Raw genomic sequence first — 17,341 nt, forward strand, 5'->3', positions numbered from 1 at the left:
CCCTCAGCGACCCCATGGACTGCAACCTTCCTACCATCAGCTTAATGATTTTAGTATTTTTACCATTCCTCGTATATCTTGTTTCTGAATGGTTTGTAACTTTGCTTAACACATGGAGCCCCAAATTAGACAGAGTAAACTCATCTGGGTCAGGCTGGTATCGAAGGTAGCGGATTTTAATCATGGCCAATTGCCTGACTTACCAAGGCAGAGAGCAGGGTGGATAACAAAACACCATTCATGCCTGCTTCAGGGAAGTGTGTGCAGTGCTGCTGCTGCTGCTAAGTCGCTTCAGTCGTGTCCAACTCTGTGCGACCCCATAGACGGCAGCCCACCAGGCTCCCCTTTCCCTGGGATTCTCCAGGCAAGAACACTGGAGTGGGGTGCCATTTCCTTCTCCAGTGCATGAAAGGGAAAAGCGAAAGTGAAGTCACTCAGTCGTGTCCAACTCTTAGCAACCCCATGGACTGCAGCCCACCAGGCTCCTCCGTCCATGGGATTTTCCAGGCAAGAGTACTGGAGTGGGGTGCCATGCAGTTAACACTATTTCAAGCAAAAAGAGTGGCCATATCTTCACATTTTTAACCAGCTATACTCCAATATAAAGTAAAAAGTTCAAAAAAAAAAGAGTGACCATATGGTCTGAAGGACCAATCCATTGCCCAAAACGTCAAAGTTCCTATTTTGCATCAAACTTCCTGGCTCTGTGATGTGTCTCTTTATCCTCCCCTTTTCCCCTGTCTTCTGGTCTCTACTAGACTGCAAGCTCCATGAAGGTTGGGATCCAATCCACCCAGCAAGATGTGTACTTCCTGCACCCAAGGCAGTGCCGTGAGCAGAGTAAACCATCAGTACTTTTTGGATGGATGAACAGTTCATCTTTCAGAGTGAAGTACAATCCATCAAAATATTTCAGCTTGGAAGTTTGGAGGACGTGGTTTTCACACTCCACCTTGGTGTTGGGGGAAGATAATTGAGTTATTTTAGTTTGGAAAGCACTCCCACTACCTGGGAAGACATAAGCATGGGGACAAGTAAACAGAAGCTGATGAATTAACAACTTATTTAGTGGCACTAGTGGTAAGGAATCTGCCTGCCACTGCAGGAGATGCCAGAGACACTGGTTTGATCCCTGGGTCAGGAAGATCCCCTGGAGAAGGAAATGGCCACCCAATCCAGTATTTTTGCCTGGACAATCCCATGAACAGAGGAGTGTGGCAGGCTACAGTCCATGGGGTTGCAAAGAGTCTGACACAACTGAGCGTGTGTGCACATACACATGTATGTCACTAAAACTTAAAATGAGGATTCAGTCTTAAGGTTATAATCAGAGATAACCCTCTGCATGTTCCCTTTTTCACTAGTGTCTTGTCTCTACTGGGACCCCCAGATCTCTTATTCTGTGTTTATACACAGCCAGTGTGGGAGTACCAGACCAATGTACCTGCCCCCTTAGAAACCTGTATGCAGGTCAAGAAGCAACAGTTAGACTGGTCCAAAATTGGGAAACAAGTATGATAAGGCTGTATATTGTCACCCTCTTATTTAACTTATATGCAGAGTACATCATGCAAAATTCCAGGCTGGATGAATCACAAGTTGGTATCAAAATTGCCAGAAGAAATATCAACAACCTCAGATATGCAGATAATACTGCTTTAATGGTAGAAAATGAAGAACTAAAGAGCTTCTTGATGAGGGTGAAAGAGGAGAATGAAAAAGCGAGATTGAAACTCAGCATTCAAAAAACAAAGATCATGGCTTCCGGCCCTATCACTTCATGTCAAATAGAAGGGGAAAAAGCAAAAGGAGTGACAGATTTTATTTTCTTGGGCTCCAAAATCACTGCAGACAGTAACTACAGCCATGAAATTCAAAGACACTTGCTCCTTGGAAGGAAAAAGCAGAGACATCACTTTGCCAACAAAGGTCCACATTGTCAAAGCTATAGTTTTTCCAGGAGACATGTACGGATGTGAGAGCTAGAACAGAAGGAAAGTTGAGTGCTAAAGAATGGATGCTTTTGAATTGTAGTGCTGGAGAAGACTCTTGAGAGTCCCTTGGACTGCAAGGAGCTCAAACCAGACAATTCTAAAAGAAATCAACCCTGAATATTCATTGGAAAGACTGTTGCTGAACCTGAAGCTCCACTACTTTAGCCATCTGATGCAAAGAGCCGACTCATTGGAAAAGACCCTGGTGCTGGGAAAGTTTGAAGGCAAAAGAATAGGGTGGCAAAGAATGAGATGATTAGATAGCATCACCAACTCAATGGACATGCTGCTGCTGCTGCTAAGTCGCTTCAGTCATGTCCGACTCCACTCGACCCCATAGACGGCAGCCCACCAGGCTCCCCCGTCACTGGGATTCTCCAGGCAAGAACACTGGAGTCGGTTGCCATTTCCTTCTCCAATGCATGAAAGTGAAAAGTGAAAGTGAAGTCGCTCAGTCATGTCCGACTCTTAGCGACCCCATGGACTGCAGCCTACCAGGCTCCTCCATCCATGGGATTTTCCAGGCAAGAGTACTGGAGTGGGGTGCCATTGCAATGGACATGAGTTAGAGTAAACTCCTGGAGATAGTGAAGGACAGGGAAACCTGGCGTGCTGCAGTCCATGGGGTCACAAAGAGTCAGATATGACTTAGGAACTAAGCACACAAGCATGTGCTCTACTACATATTAAGCTATGTCCCTAATAATATAGTTTGTACCTGTTTTTATGTTTTTGCCTCCTTGATAAAGCAGGCTTCCCAGGAGGCACAGTGGTAAAGAATCCTGCCAGTGCAGGAGACGCAAGAGACACAGGTTTGATCCCTGGGTCAGGAAGATACCCTGGAGAAGGAAATGGTAACCCACCTCTGTATTCTTTCCTGGAAAATTCCATAGACAGAGGAGCCTAGCAGGGGTTGCAAAGAGCCAAACACTACTGAATGAGTGAGCACACACGCAAATTTAACAAGGGCTTGCTAAATATTAAGTGTTATGTCCAAATGAAACATTGAGAAACTTAGCTGGTGATCCAGTGGTGAAGACTCCAGGCTCCCAATGCAGGGGCCTGGGTTTGAGCCTTGGTCAGGGAACTAGATCCCACATGCTGCAACTAAGAGTTGGCATGCTGCAACTGAAAAAAATGATCCCACATGCCACAACTAAAAGTCCCATGTGTCCCACAGCTAATACCTGCTTCAGTTCAGTTCAGGCGTGTCCAACTCTTTGAGACCCAATGGACTGCATCACACCAGGCTTCCCTGTCCATCACCAACTCCTGGAGCTTGCTCAATTTCATGTCCATTGAGGTGGTGATCCCATCCAACCATCTCATCCTCTGTCGTCCCCTTCTCCTCCCGCCTTCAATCTTTCCCAGCATCAGGGTCTTTTCCAATGAGTCATTTTTTCACATCAGGTGGCCAAAGTGCTGGAGTTTCAGCATCAGCATCACTCGTTCCAAGGAATATTCAGGACTGATTTCCTTTACAATTGACTGGTTTGATCTCCTGTCCAAGGGACTCGAGTCTTCTCCAACACCACAGTTGAAAAGCATCAATTCTTTGGTGCTCAGCTTTCTTTATAGTCCAGCTTTCACATTCATACATGACCACTGGAAAAAACACATCTTTGACTAGAAGGACCTTTGTTGATAAAGTCATATCTCTGCTTTTTAATATGCTGTCCTGATTTGTCATAGCTTTTCTTCCAAGGAGCAAGTGTCTTTTCATTTCATGGCTGCAGTCACTATTTGCAGTGATTTTGGAGCCCAAGAAAATAAAGTCTGTCACTGTTTCCATTGTTTCCCCATCTATTTGCCATGAAGTGATGGGACCGGATGCCATGATCTTCATTTTTTGAATGTTGAGTTTTAGGTCATCTTTTTCACTCTCCTCTTTCACTTTCATCAAGAGGCTCTTTAGTTCCTGTTCACTTTCCGCCATAAGAGTGGTGTCATCTGCATAGCTGAGGTTATTGATATTTCTCCAAGAAACCTTTATTTCGGCTTGTGCTTCATCCAGCCTGACATTTTGCATGCTGTACTCTGCATAGAAGTTAAAAAAGCAGGGTGACAATATACAGCCTTGATGTACTCCTTTGCCAATTTGGAACCAGTCCGTTGTTCCATGTCCAGTTCTAACTGTTGCTTCTTGTCCTGCATACAGGTTTCTCAGGAGGCAGGTAAGGTGGTCTGGTATTCCCATCTCTTGAAGAATTTTCCACAGTTTGTTGTGATCCACACAAAGGCTTTAGCATAGTCACTGAACAGAAGTAGATGTTTTTCTGAAATTCTCTTGCTTTTCCTATGATCCAGTGGATGTTGGCAATTTGATCTCTGGTTCCTCTTCCTTTTCTAATCGTTTGAACATCTGGATGTTCTCAGTTCACATACTGTTGAAACCTAGCTTGGAGAATTTTGAGCATTACTTTGCTAGCATGTGAGATGAGTACAATTGTGCGGTAGTTTGGACATTCTTTGGCATTGCCTTTCTTTGGGATTGGAATATAAACTGACCTTTTCCAGTCCTGTGGCCACTGCTGAGTTTTCCAAATTTGCTGGCATATTGAGTGCAGCATTTTAACAGCATCACATTTTAGGATTTGAAATACTCAGTACAGTCAAATAAATATTTTTTTTAAATCTTGCATAATTGCATGCTCAGTAGTGTTTGACCCTTTGTGACTGCATAGACTATAGCCTAGCAGGGTCCTCTGTCCATGGAATTTTCCAAACAAGAATACTGGGAGCAGGTTGCCATTTCGTTCTCCAGGGGATCTTCCCAACCCAGGGATCATACCCAAGTCTCTGGCATCTCCTGCATTGGCAGGAGGATTCTTTACCACTGTGCCATCTGAGAAGTCCCTTAAAAAGTCTTTTGAAAAAAATTGAACATTGAGCTTACTCATCCTGGTATTGTTTGAAAGTTTAGTTGATCTGTTTCATCATTGAAAGCTGTAGTTCCCAGCTATTTCTTCACTGTGATACACAATGGATGAAATGAATATATCAGATAATTCCTTGGGTCTATCCATTTTAAAATAATTTCCTGGACTTCACTGGTGGTACAATGGATAAGAATCCACCTACCAATGCAGGAGACACAGGTTGGATCCCTGGTCCGGGAAGATCCTACATGCCACAGAACAAGCCTGTGAGCCACAGCTATTGAGCCCACATACTGCAATACTGAAGCCCATGCTTCTAGAGCCCATGCTCTACAACAAGAGGAGCCACCACGATGAGAAGCCCATGCACTGCAATGAAGAGTGACCCTCGCTTGGCACAACTAGAGAAAGCCCCAGCACAGCAATGAAGACACGTGCAACCAAAAATTTTTGTTTTTATTTTTTAAATAATTTCTTGAATACCTACTATGTGCCTGCCACACACTGTGCCAGATATGACACACAGCCAGATGTCAGGCTAAGGCTTAGACAAGTTGCTTGGTAATTATGTACATTTCCCAGCATGGTAGCTACAAAGTTCTTTATTTTTTCATGGTATTCATTCATTCCTTTATTCAGAATGCTTTCACATACCCATTTGTGTCAGGAAATATGCTAAGTGCTAGGCATAAAATGGTAAGTAAGACAGATACACGTTCCTCTCATGGAGTTTACGTTCTAGTAGGGGACAAAGCTCGGAGAACGCAATGGCACCCAACTCCAGTACTCTTGCCTGGCAAATCCCGTGGATGGAGGAGCCTGGTGGGCTGCAGTCCATGAGGTCACTAAGAGTCAGACACGACTGAGTGACTTCACTTTCACTTTTCACTTTCATGCATTGGAGAAGGAAATGGCAACCCGCTCCAGTGTTCTTGCCTGGAGAATCCCAGGGATAGGGGAGCCTAGTGGGCTGCCATTTATGGGGTCACACAGAGTCGGACACAACTGAAGCGACTTAGCAACAGCAGCAGCAGCAGGGGACGAAGCTACATCAGAACACAAGTGAGTGAAAGAGAATTTACTGTAATTTGGGTTTTTTTTTTTTTTTTAGTTGTGTGCAGCACTCTCTGGTCTCCCTCCTCTTCCCTTTCCTCCTGTTCTTGAGCACTTCGGTCCTAAAGCCATTAGGTAAGTCAGAAGAAGGTAGCATCCATGTCCGGGGACATGGGGAGACTTGGTAGCTTAGATTGGAGTGTCAGGCCGGAGCAGGATAAGGAAGAGGTCAATCCAGAGCAGAAACCTGGCTCAGGTGTGGCCCGAGTGGCGAGGAGGCCATCCCCACATGCTGTGGGACAGCAGGGACAATGAGCAGTGGGTTACACAGGGAAGTGATGAAACCGACAAGCAGACGAAGGGTGAGAAGGGCCCGGTTTCTCACCACAAGAGGAGAGAGTTGCAGATACAAAAAAAAAAAGAGAAAAACTGGAGTGGGCTTTTGTATTAGATTGAAATACTGGTGTGACTTCATAATTTCCAATGTACCGTATATATACACATACATATATTCTCTAGCTGGCTTCTAAATAACATTCTCCACTAAAATATACCAGGGTTCCTTTTTAAAATTGAAGTATAGCTGATTCACAAAAGGGCTCCTTGAAAAAAATGCCTGATTCCATGGCCAGAGTAGGAAAAATACTTGATTAGCTTGGGAAAAAAGATTTTTTTCAGGAAAGCAAAGCAGCAGCCAGGAATGAGGGGCCTGTGTCATAGGTCACAGTAGCCAGTTTCCCGCAGCCAGCATTGGCCAAATGTGGGATAATTTAAGCATTAGAATAAATAAATAACTATAGTGATAGATTATAACCCACTGGATAAACAGAAGACCACACTGGTATAAAATAATAAATGAATAACCTAATAGTGGAGAGCAAACTGCAGAGAGAGGTACCAAATGAAGGCCTAGGAAATAACACACCCAGAGATGGAAAAGCAACAAAGTCAATTCTTCTTTACAGCCTCTTTTTTTCCTTTAAATAACAGTAAATGGTTAGAAATTATTAATTTTTTTTTTTTTTTGCCTCACCATGAGGCATGCAAAAATCTTAGTTCCCCAACCAGGGATTGAACTTGTACCCTCTGCATTGGGAGTGCAGAATCTTATCCACTGGGTCACCAGGGAAGTTCAATAATTGCTAACTAAAGTTATTTTTGAATTCTGAGTTTGAACAGCAGAATGAAATAGTGTCTAGACTGACTCACCAGTGGAAGGGCATCAGGAGAAACCAGTTTTTCAAAATAGGTTTTTCCAAAACTACAAAGCTGTTGAATATGTATTATCACAGACTAGTCACTCAAGAGTTTTTTATAATGAGCTATGTATTTTAACTAGCAAAATTTAGAGCCCATCAAGGACTCAAAATTTGTGCTATTCCGTTCTTAATTTTTCTCATATGGATTGTGTTTGATGCAAAGCAATATCAAGCAAAACTCATACTTATTTGGCTGAACTGTTGCAATTACAGAAAAAAGTCAGTGAACATTTCCTGTAAGGCAAGTCGCAGAGTCAGATACAACTTTGCAACTGAACAACTTTTGCTAGAAGTTAGAAGCTGCTTTAATTGTTTCCACCACCAGATGGCAGTGTTAAGATATCATAGAAATTCTACTCACTGCTAACATGTATTGGTTTCTGACAAGTAACTTTCTGAGACAATAAGGGAAAGGGTGAGGGCAACATTACCTACCTAAAAGTGTTGTGAGAATAAAATCACAAATATATGCAAAGCATGGACATATGTTCATGGGTTGAATTGTGTCCACCAAAATTCGTATGTTGAAGTCCTAGTCCCCAGTGCCTCACACTGTGACCCTGTTTGGAGAAGGGGTCGTTGAAGACATAATTAGTTCACACGAATGAAGTTACTCAGGTGGTCTCTAATATGGTCAGTGTCCTCATACAAAGGGGACACTTGGACACAGACATTCACAGAGGGAGGCCATCATGTGAAGAGGAAGGCAGACTTGGGGTGATGCTTCCACAAGCCAAGACCCACCAGAGATGGCCAGCAACCACCAGGAGCTAGGGCAGAGGCAGGGAGCACATTCTGCCTCACAGCCCACAGGAGAAACCAAGCCTGCCAACACCTTGATCTCAGACTTCCAGCCTCCAGAACTGGGAGACAATACTTTCCTGTTGTTTTAAGCCTCCCGGTCGGTGGCACTTTATTAGAGCAGCCCTGGGAAATGAACAGCATGTGAAAAAGGACTAATGCACATCAGCTGTTAGGAGCGCTGAACACTTCTAATATAATTGTGTGAAACAAGACTGTTTCTGCTACAAAGTGCATTTTCCAGCTGTTATGGATTTATTGAATATATCTTACACACGCACACACACACACACGCACCACCCAAATGAAGACATTCTATGGAGCAAGAGAAAGCAGGGAGGGGGATTTCAGTGAAACACAGGAGAATAGCTGCTAACAATGAGATACGTAAGGTCTTCCTTCTCTGAGGAAGCTCACGCAGAGGCCACATGACCCCTTGGGAAGGTCAGGATTTGGAGCGCTATGGTTTGGAGACCCTCAGGCATGCGCTATAAAGGTGTTAGTTCTTCATACCAGAGAGGGCCTCCCTCTGCTGGTTGGAGAGTTGAATCTAATAATTGTAGCATCCCTCTTCATCTCAGGCCATGAATTTTGGTCATTTCCTTTTATTCTCTAAAAGCTGGGAAAGGGAAAGGGGCAAAGAAGCTTGGTGGTAGTTTTGTTTTGTTTGTTTTTGTCGAGATCTAGAATCTCTAAAAACCAATTTTATTAAAGATTGAGATCAGTTAGTGGAAGGAAGGCTGAAGAACTGCCCCTGAGCCCCCTGTCCACATATGTCCTCAATATTTCACCCCAAGCCCTACCCCAGAGACAATGAATAAAAGAGTCTTGAATCGGGCTTCCCTGGTGGCTCATGGTAAAAAATCTGCCTGCCAATGCAGGAGACACAGGCTTGATCCCTGATCCGGCAAGATCCCGCTTGCCCCAGAGCACTCAGTCTGTGTGCCACAGCTCTGACCTGTAGGCCCGAGAGCCGTAATCACCGAAGACTGCATGCCCCAGAGTCTGTGCTTCACAGCCAAAGGAGCCATCGCAATGAGAAGCCTGTGCACGAGAAGCAGAGAGGAGCCCCCACTCACCACAACTAGAGAAAAGCCTGAACAGCAGCAAAGACCCAACACACCCAAAAATAATTTAATTTCATTTAAATTTTAAAACAGTGATATATTTTTTTTAAAAGAGTCTTGAATAAAGTGAGCTGGAATAGGCAGCACAGCAGGTCGCCACACTTGACACAGAACTCACCCCAAATCATCCCTTCCTCAGGCTCAGAGAAGGGCCTTGGCCCCGTTGGATGGGCTGGGAGGCTGTCAGCTGTTAGGGGAACTTGGAGCGGCCTCTTTTGTGTGTGTTTGATAAAGAGAGCATAGTGAATATTTCCTGTGAGGTAATGGGTTGGATTGGAATTTTAACTAAAAGGAACTGTGAGGACCTTGTTTGGTTACTGAAATGAGCCAACCAAGCAGAAAAGTTATCTTGAGACAACTGAAACCCAGGGAGGGTCCGGATTCTAGATCTGCAAAGATATGACACTGAGTCTTCTCTATCCCGTGACCTCTATACATATTAGCTGTTTCCTCTCCCTAAAAAACACCTTCCACCCCACTCAATTTTGTCTAGTTAACTCTATATCTTTTAAGACTCTATCATCAAGGATACATTTTCCGTAAGGCCTTCTCTGATTTCTACGCTCTCAGTCTTAATTACGTGGAGTGGCACAGAGTCAGGAACTTTATATGTTCACCTCGGCATTCCCAGCACCTAGTTGAATGCCTGGCTCATAACTTGGCTTCCTGATTGGGCTGAAAGTATCTTGGGATCACAATATTTATCTGATTGATTTTTATATCTTTCCAGAGTGCCAAGAATAAAGCCTTGTACACAGTAGGAGATCAATAAAAACTTGTTAAACATACAGATTACAAAATGTAACAAGTTTGTTCTTTCTTTTTGTATTTCAAGGGAAAATATAATAAATAATTATGATACCAAGCCAAACAAATCCAAAGAAACCTCCAGGAAACAAAAATGAGCAAGTGTGCCAAGAGGTTTCACAGAGTAAGTCCATATGGGATTTTAAAAACAGCACAAGTGCTGTCGGACTTTATTGTGAATTGAATCCGCCAATATCAGTGCTGAAGAAGCAGTCCTAAAGCCAACTACCAGCATTTGTTTCCCAAACACTGATTAAAACAAATATTTTTCAGTTGCCATAGCTTTGGGATGTATTTTTGACAAGCACACTGAACACAAGAAAATAATATGGAAACTCTGGCTCCTTTCATTTTTGTTTGACATTAAAGAACCTAACCTCACTAGTGAGGCTAGAAAACACCAGTTTCACAACCACAAAGATAAGTTTCCTTGGATCCAGGATGCCAACTCCGGTGCCATCGTTGTGATGATCTGTCATTTCTACCAGCTTTACAATTGAACACAGCTTCCAAGTAGCCTTCAAGTTTGGAAACTCACTAAAATTAGACTAAGCCCTGTGTCTCTGCATGAAAGCACTGACAATATCTCTTTAATATGGTATCTAGCCCTTCTGCACAGTTTTAACTTTTATTATGAAAATCTAAGAGCATATATACAGGGCTTCCCTGGTGGCTCAGGTGATAAAGAATCTGCCTGCAATGCAGGAGACCCAGGTTTAATCCCTGGGTTGGGAAGATCCCCTGGAGAAGGGAATGGCAACCTACTCCAGTATTCTTGCCTGGGAAATCCCATGGACAGAGGAGCCTGGCAAGCTAAAGTCCAAGGGGTCACACAGAATCAGACATGATTTAGTGACTAACACTTCAAGAGCATACACCAAATCAGGGAGAATTCATTTGCCCAGCTTCAACGGTTACCAATTGTGAAAGGAGAACTCAAGACATAGAACCACTAAAGAAAGACTTTTTGCTTTCACTATTTAGCAAGGGAGACAATGCTTCATAACAAATGTATTCTCCAAACAAAGAACATAGCAGGTATCTAGATTAAAAATGAGAAGTTGCCAAGATTACTATCAGTTTGTATCATATTGCAAGGATTGTCACTGATCTGTGGATATCAATATTGTAAAACTCAGGAATAAAGTTGTTTGCATTAGGTTCTTAGCAGCTTACAAGAAAGACTTACTTAGATCTTCATTCAGAGGCTGCTGCTGCTGCTAAGTCGCGTCAGTCATGTCCGACTCTGTGCGACCCCATAGAGGGCAGCCCACCAGGTTCCCCCATCCCTGGGATTCTCCAGGCAAGAACACTGGAGTGGGTTGCCATTTCATTCTCCAATGCATGAAAGTGAAAAGTGAAAGTGAAGTCGCTCAGTCATGTCTGACTCTTAGTGATCCCATGGACTGCAGCCTACCAGGCTCCTCTGTCCATGGGATTTTCCAGGCAAGAGTACTGGAGTGGGGTGCCATTGCCTTCTCTGCATTCAGAGGCTAATGTTAGGATATTCTGCCTTTTTTTTAGTTTCAGTTCAGTTCAGTTCAGTTCAGTCACTCAGTCGTGTCCGACTCCTTGCGACCCCATGAACTGCAGCACGCCAGGCTTCCCTGTCCATCACCAACTCCCGGACTTCACTCAAACTCACGTCCATCAAGTCGGTGATGCCATCCAGCCATCTCATCCTCTGTCGTCCCTTTCTCCTCCTGCCCCCAATCCTTCCCAGCATCAGAGTCTTTTCCAATGAGTCAACTCTTTGCATGAGGTGGCCAAAGTATTGGAGTTTCAGCTTTAGCATCATTCCTTCCAAAGAACACCCAGGATTGATCTCCTTCAGAATGGACTGGTTGGATCTCCTTGCAGTCCAAGGGACTCTCAAGAGTCTTCTCCAACACCATGGTTCAAAAGCATCAATTCTTCAGTGCTCAGCTTTCTTCACAGTCCAACTCTCACAGCCATACATGACTACTGGAAAAACCATAGCCTTGACTAGATGGACCTTTGTTGGCAAAGTAATGTCTCTGCTTTTGAATATGCTATCTAGGTTGGTCATAACTTTCCTTCCAAGGAGTAAGCGTCTTTTAATTTCATGGCTGCAATCACCATCTGCAGTGATTTTGGAGCCCAGAAAAATAAAGTCTGACACTATTTCCACTGTTTCTCCATCTATTTGCCATGAAGTGATGGGACCAGATGCCATGATCTTAGTTTTCTGAATGTTGAGCTTTAAGCCAACTCTTTCACTCTCCTCTTTCACTTTCATCAAGAGAGAATGCCAAATATTTGGGATTTCTTTTTTGATTTATTTGGGGGTGAGTTTATGACCATGGTACATGATGTGCTAAGTCAAGAGACCAGCAGAACGAGTATTACTCCTGCTTGCTTGGCAAGTTCCTGCCCCTGAAGCATAAACTTGAGCATACAGGTTTGTTCAGTGATTTTCTGATTCATGTCATTAACTTGGTGGATTTTTCCTATTTGGCCAGTTTAATTTATATAGGACTCATAAGAGGTGTGAGGCTTCCTAAGTGGCTCAGTGGTAAAGAATCCACCTGCCAGTGCAAGGAGACATAGGAGATATGGGTCAGGAAGATTGCCTGGAGGAGGGCACAGCAACCTACTCCAGTATTCTTGCCTGGAGAATCCCATGGACAGAGGAGGCTGGCGGGCTACAGTCCATAGCGTCACACAGAGTTGGACACGACTGAAGACACTTAGCACGCAGGCATGCACGGGCTTTCTCTAGATGCAGTGAGCTGGGGCTACGCTTTGCTGAAGTTTGTGGGCTTCTCATTGTGGTGGCTTCTCTTGTAGGCTTCCCTGGTGGCTCAGCTGCTAAAGAATCTGCCTGCAATGTGGGAGACCTGGGTTCCATCCCTGGGTTGGGAAGAGCCCTTACAGAAGGGAAAGGCTACCCACTCCAGTATTCTGGCCTGGAGAATTCAGGACCCCCTGTACGTGGACCCCCTGTACATGGATCCCCTGTACAGTCCATGGGGTCACAGAGTTGGACACAACTGAGTGACTTTCACTTTCTCTTTTCTCTTGTTGCAGAGCACAGGCTCTAGAACAAGGACTTCAGTAGCTGTGGAGCATAGGCTTAGTTGCCCCGAGGCTTGTGGAATCCTCCCAGATCAGGGATCAAACTCGTGTCCCCTGCATTGGCAGACAGATTCTTAACCACTGGGCCACCAAGGAGGTCCAAGAGGTAACATTCTTTATTAACCGTAAGGCTGAGATTCCACTAGTCACAGAGCATGAACAAGGAAAGTTGTCTGGAAAGATTCTGTAGGCATCTTTTCCAAATATTCCAGAGCAGTCCTTGTTTCTTAATAGTGAGCCTGCTGCTGCTGCTGCTGCTGCTAAGTCGCTTCAGTCGTGTCTGACTCTACGTGACCCCATAGACGGCAGCCCACGAGGCTCCCCCATCCCTGGGATTCTCCAGGCAAGAACACTGGAGTGGGTTGCCATTTCCTTCTCCAGTGCATGAAAGTGAAAAGTGAAAGTGAAGTCGCTGAGTCTTGTCCGACTCTTAGTGACCCCATAGACTGCGGCCCACCAGGCTCCTCTGTCCATGGGATTTTCCAGGCAAGAGTGCTGGAGTGGGGTGCCATTGCCTTCTCCAATAGTGAGCCTACCATACCTAATTAAATGAGATCTGGTTTTGAGTGTGACATTTCTGTTACAAATTTTTATCAAATCCCCATAGGAAAAGGATAGATTTGTTCTGAACCTATATAACTAATGACATGGTCATGAAAAAGTAAAGTAAAAGTAAATGGCACTTTGTGTGATAATCATTGTTTTGTGTAGTTTTACAGACAAAGCCAATCAGTATGTGTTACTATTTTCCTCAGAATCACTTTTTTAAGTTATTATTTTGCAACTTATACAAATATGAAATCACTATGTTGTACTCCAAAACTAATAGAATGTTATATGTCAATTATATTTCAATCTTTTACATAAATAAAATAAAATGTTGTAACTTTAAAAAATATTTTTCTTAGATTTTCCTCTTGATTTATTATTATATTACCCATTTTCTAAGATATTTTATAGATTTTTTCTGAACTCTGGGAGACCAATGGCTATAAGACATCCCTTAAAAATGTTTTGTTCTACTTTGAACAGAGTTAACTTGTTAAATAAAAAATTAGTGATAAATTGAGAAGAAAGGGATGTTCTTATTTGCCCAGTAGAAAATAGAACACTATCCACAAGCAAGCTTTTCATCTTAATTTTCTTCCATCCTAGATAGAGAAGACACTAGAGAGTCCTTTGGACAGCAAGGAGATCCAACCAGTCCATCCTAAAGGAAATCAGTCCTGAATATTTACTGGAAGGACTGATGCTGAAGCCGAAGCTCCAATACTTTGGTCCCCTGATTCAAAGAGCCAACTCATTGGAAAAGACACTGATGCTGGGAAAGATCGAAGGCAGGAGGAGAAGCTGGTGACAGAGGATGAGATGGTTGGATGGCATCACCGACTCAATGGACATGAGTTTGAGCAAACTCCGGAAGATAGTGAAGGACAGGGAAGGCTGGCATGCTGCAGTCCATGGGGTCACAAAGAGTCAAACACAACTGAGCGGTGAACAGCAACTAGATAATTAATTTTTTATTTTATAATCTTAGTGTATAATTGGCCAAGTACTGTAACAAAATCATCTTCTTTCGACCTAAAAAAAAAAGTCCTGGAAATCCTCAGTCATCATTTAATCACACACTTGGTGACATCAGACTGGAAAGCCTATACCTGTGAATCTATTCTGTTTAGTATCAATAGTGAAGAGTACCTCTGCAGGCCTTTCCTGAGGTTGTGATTCTTTCAGCGTTTCTCCCAGAAGACTCCATCACTGGTCTATAGCATAATTACAGGGGTATACAGACAACTGTTAAGGAAAGAGGAAGACATCTCTTCGTGACAGGACTGAATGGCTTGGATTAAAGTACTATAATAACTAACAGTATCTACAAGAAGGCAAGTGAGACATAATGCATAAATATTTTATAGGGATTTAATCAACAATCACCCTGAAAGTAGTAATAGTATGGACAACTGGGGCACTGACAGATCTCCAGGGATCTTTAATTTATCCCTTGAAGTGTGTTTTAAAATAGTTAAAAAGCTGTGAATAAACTTTGTTGACAGTTATCATGCTGGTCTTTGCACATGAGCATGAGTACGCTCTATCCATCCTGAAGACACAGGATTGCTGAAACATGTTCATTTTACTTAAACATAACATTATAATGTACACATACAGTCAGCAAAAACAAGACATGGAGCTGACCGTGGCTCAGATCATGAGCTCCTTCTTGCAAAATTCAGGCTTAAATTGAAGGAATTAGGGAAAACCACTAGGCCATTCAGGTATGACCTAAATCAAATCCCTTATGATTATAGAGTGGAAGTGACAAATAGACTGAAGGGATTAGATCTGGTAGACATAGTGCCTGAAGAATTATGGATGGAGGTTCATAACATTTTATAAGAGGCAGAGACCAAAACCACCCCAAAGAAAAAGAAATGCAAGAAAGGCAAAGTGGTTGTCTGAGGAAGCTTTAAAAAATAGCTGAGGAAAGAAGAGAAGAAAAAGGCAAGAAAGAAATGGAAACATATATCCAACTGAATGCAGAGAATAGCGAAGAGAGATAAGAAGGCCTTCTTAAATGAACAGTGCAAAGAAATAGAGGAAAACAACAGCAGGGGAAAGACTAGAGATCCTTTCAAGAAAATTGAAGCTGTCAAAGGAACATTTCATGCAAGGATAGGTAGGATAAAGGACAGAAATGGTAAGGACCTAACAGAAGGAGAAGAGATTAAGAAGAGGTGGCAACAATACCCAGAGGAACTATACAAGAAAGGTCTTAATGACCTGGATAACCACGATGATGTGGTCTCTCACCTAGAGCTGGACATGTTGGAGTGTGAAGTCAAGTGGCCCTTAGGAAGCATTACTACAAGCAAAACTAATGGAGGTGATGGAATTCCAGCTAAGCTATTTAAAACCCTAAAAGATGATGCTGTGAAAGTGCTACACATAACATGTCAGCAAGTTTGGAAAACTCAGCTATGCCCACAGAACTGGAAAAGGTCATTTTTCATTCTAATCCCAAAGAAAAGCAATGCCAAAGAATGTTCAAACGACCATACAATTGCATTCATTTCACATGCTAGCAAGGTTGTGTTCAAAATCCTTCAAGCTAGGCTTCAGCAGTATTTGAACCAAGAATTCCCATGTACAAGCTAGGTTTTGAAGAGGTAGAAGAACCAGGGATCAAATTGCCAACATTCGTTGGATCATGGAGAAAGCAAGGGAGTTTCAGAAAAATATCTACTTCTGCTTCATTGACTATACTAAAGCCTTTGACTGTGTGGATAACAGCAAACTGAGGAAAATTCTTAAAGAGATGGTAATACCAGACTACCTTACCTGCCTCCTGAGAAACCTGTATGTGGATCAGGAAGCAACAGTTAGAACCGGCATGGAACAACTGACTGGTTCAAAATTGGGAAAGGGGTATGACAGGGCTGTACATTGTCACCCTGCTTATTTAACTTCTATGCAGAGTATATCATGTGAAATGCTGGGCTGGATGAATCATAAGTTGGAATCAAGATTTCTGGGAGAAATATCGACAACTTCAGATATGCAGATAATACTACTCTAATGGAGAAAGAGAAGAGGAACTAAAGAGCCTCTTGATGAGTGAAAGAGGAGAGTGAAAAAGTTGGATTCAAACTCAACATCAAAAAAACTAAGATCATGGCATCAGGCCCCATCACTGCATAGCAAATAGATGGGGGGAATGTGGAAACAGTGACAGGTTTTACTTTTCTTGGACTTCAAAATCGCTGCAGATGGTGACTGCAGCTATGAAGTTAAAAGATGCTTGCTCCTTGGAAGGAAATATGACAGACCTAGATAGTATATTAAAAATAAGAAATATCATTTTGCCAACAAAGGTCCATCTAGTCAAGGCTATGGTTTTTCCAGTAGTCATGTGTTGGAATGTGATAGTTGGACCATAAAGCAGGCTGAGCACCAAAGAATGGATGTTTTTGAATTGTGGTGCTGGAGAAGACTCTTGAGAGTCCCTTGGATTGCAAGGAGATCAGATCAGTCAGTCCTAAAAGAAATCAACCCTGAATATTTATTGGAAGGACTGATGCTGAAGCTGAAGCTCTAATACTCTGGCCACCTGATGTGAGGAGCCAACTCATTAGAAAAGACCCTGATGCTGGGAGAGATGGAGGCCAGAAGACGGGGGCATCAGAGGATGAGGTGTTTGGATGGCATCACCAACCCAATAGACATAAGTCTGATCAAACTCTGGGGGATAGTGAAGGACAGGGAAGCCAGGCATTGCTGTAGTCAATGGGGTCACAAAGAATCGGACATGACCTAGGGTCCCT

This window comes from Bos javanicus, chromosome 15 (assembly GCF_032452875.1).
Source record: "Bos javanicus breed banteng chromosome 15, ARS-OSU_banteng_1.0, whole genome shotgun sequence".
NCBI classification, from domain to species: Eukaryota; Metazoa; Chordata; class Mammalia; order Artiodactyla; family Bovidae; genus Bos; species Bos javanicus.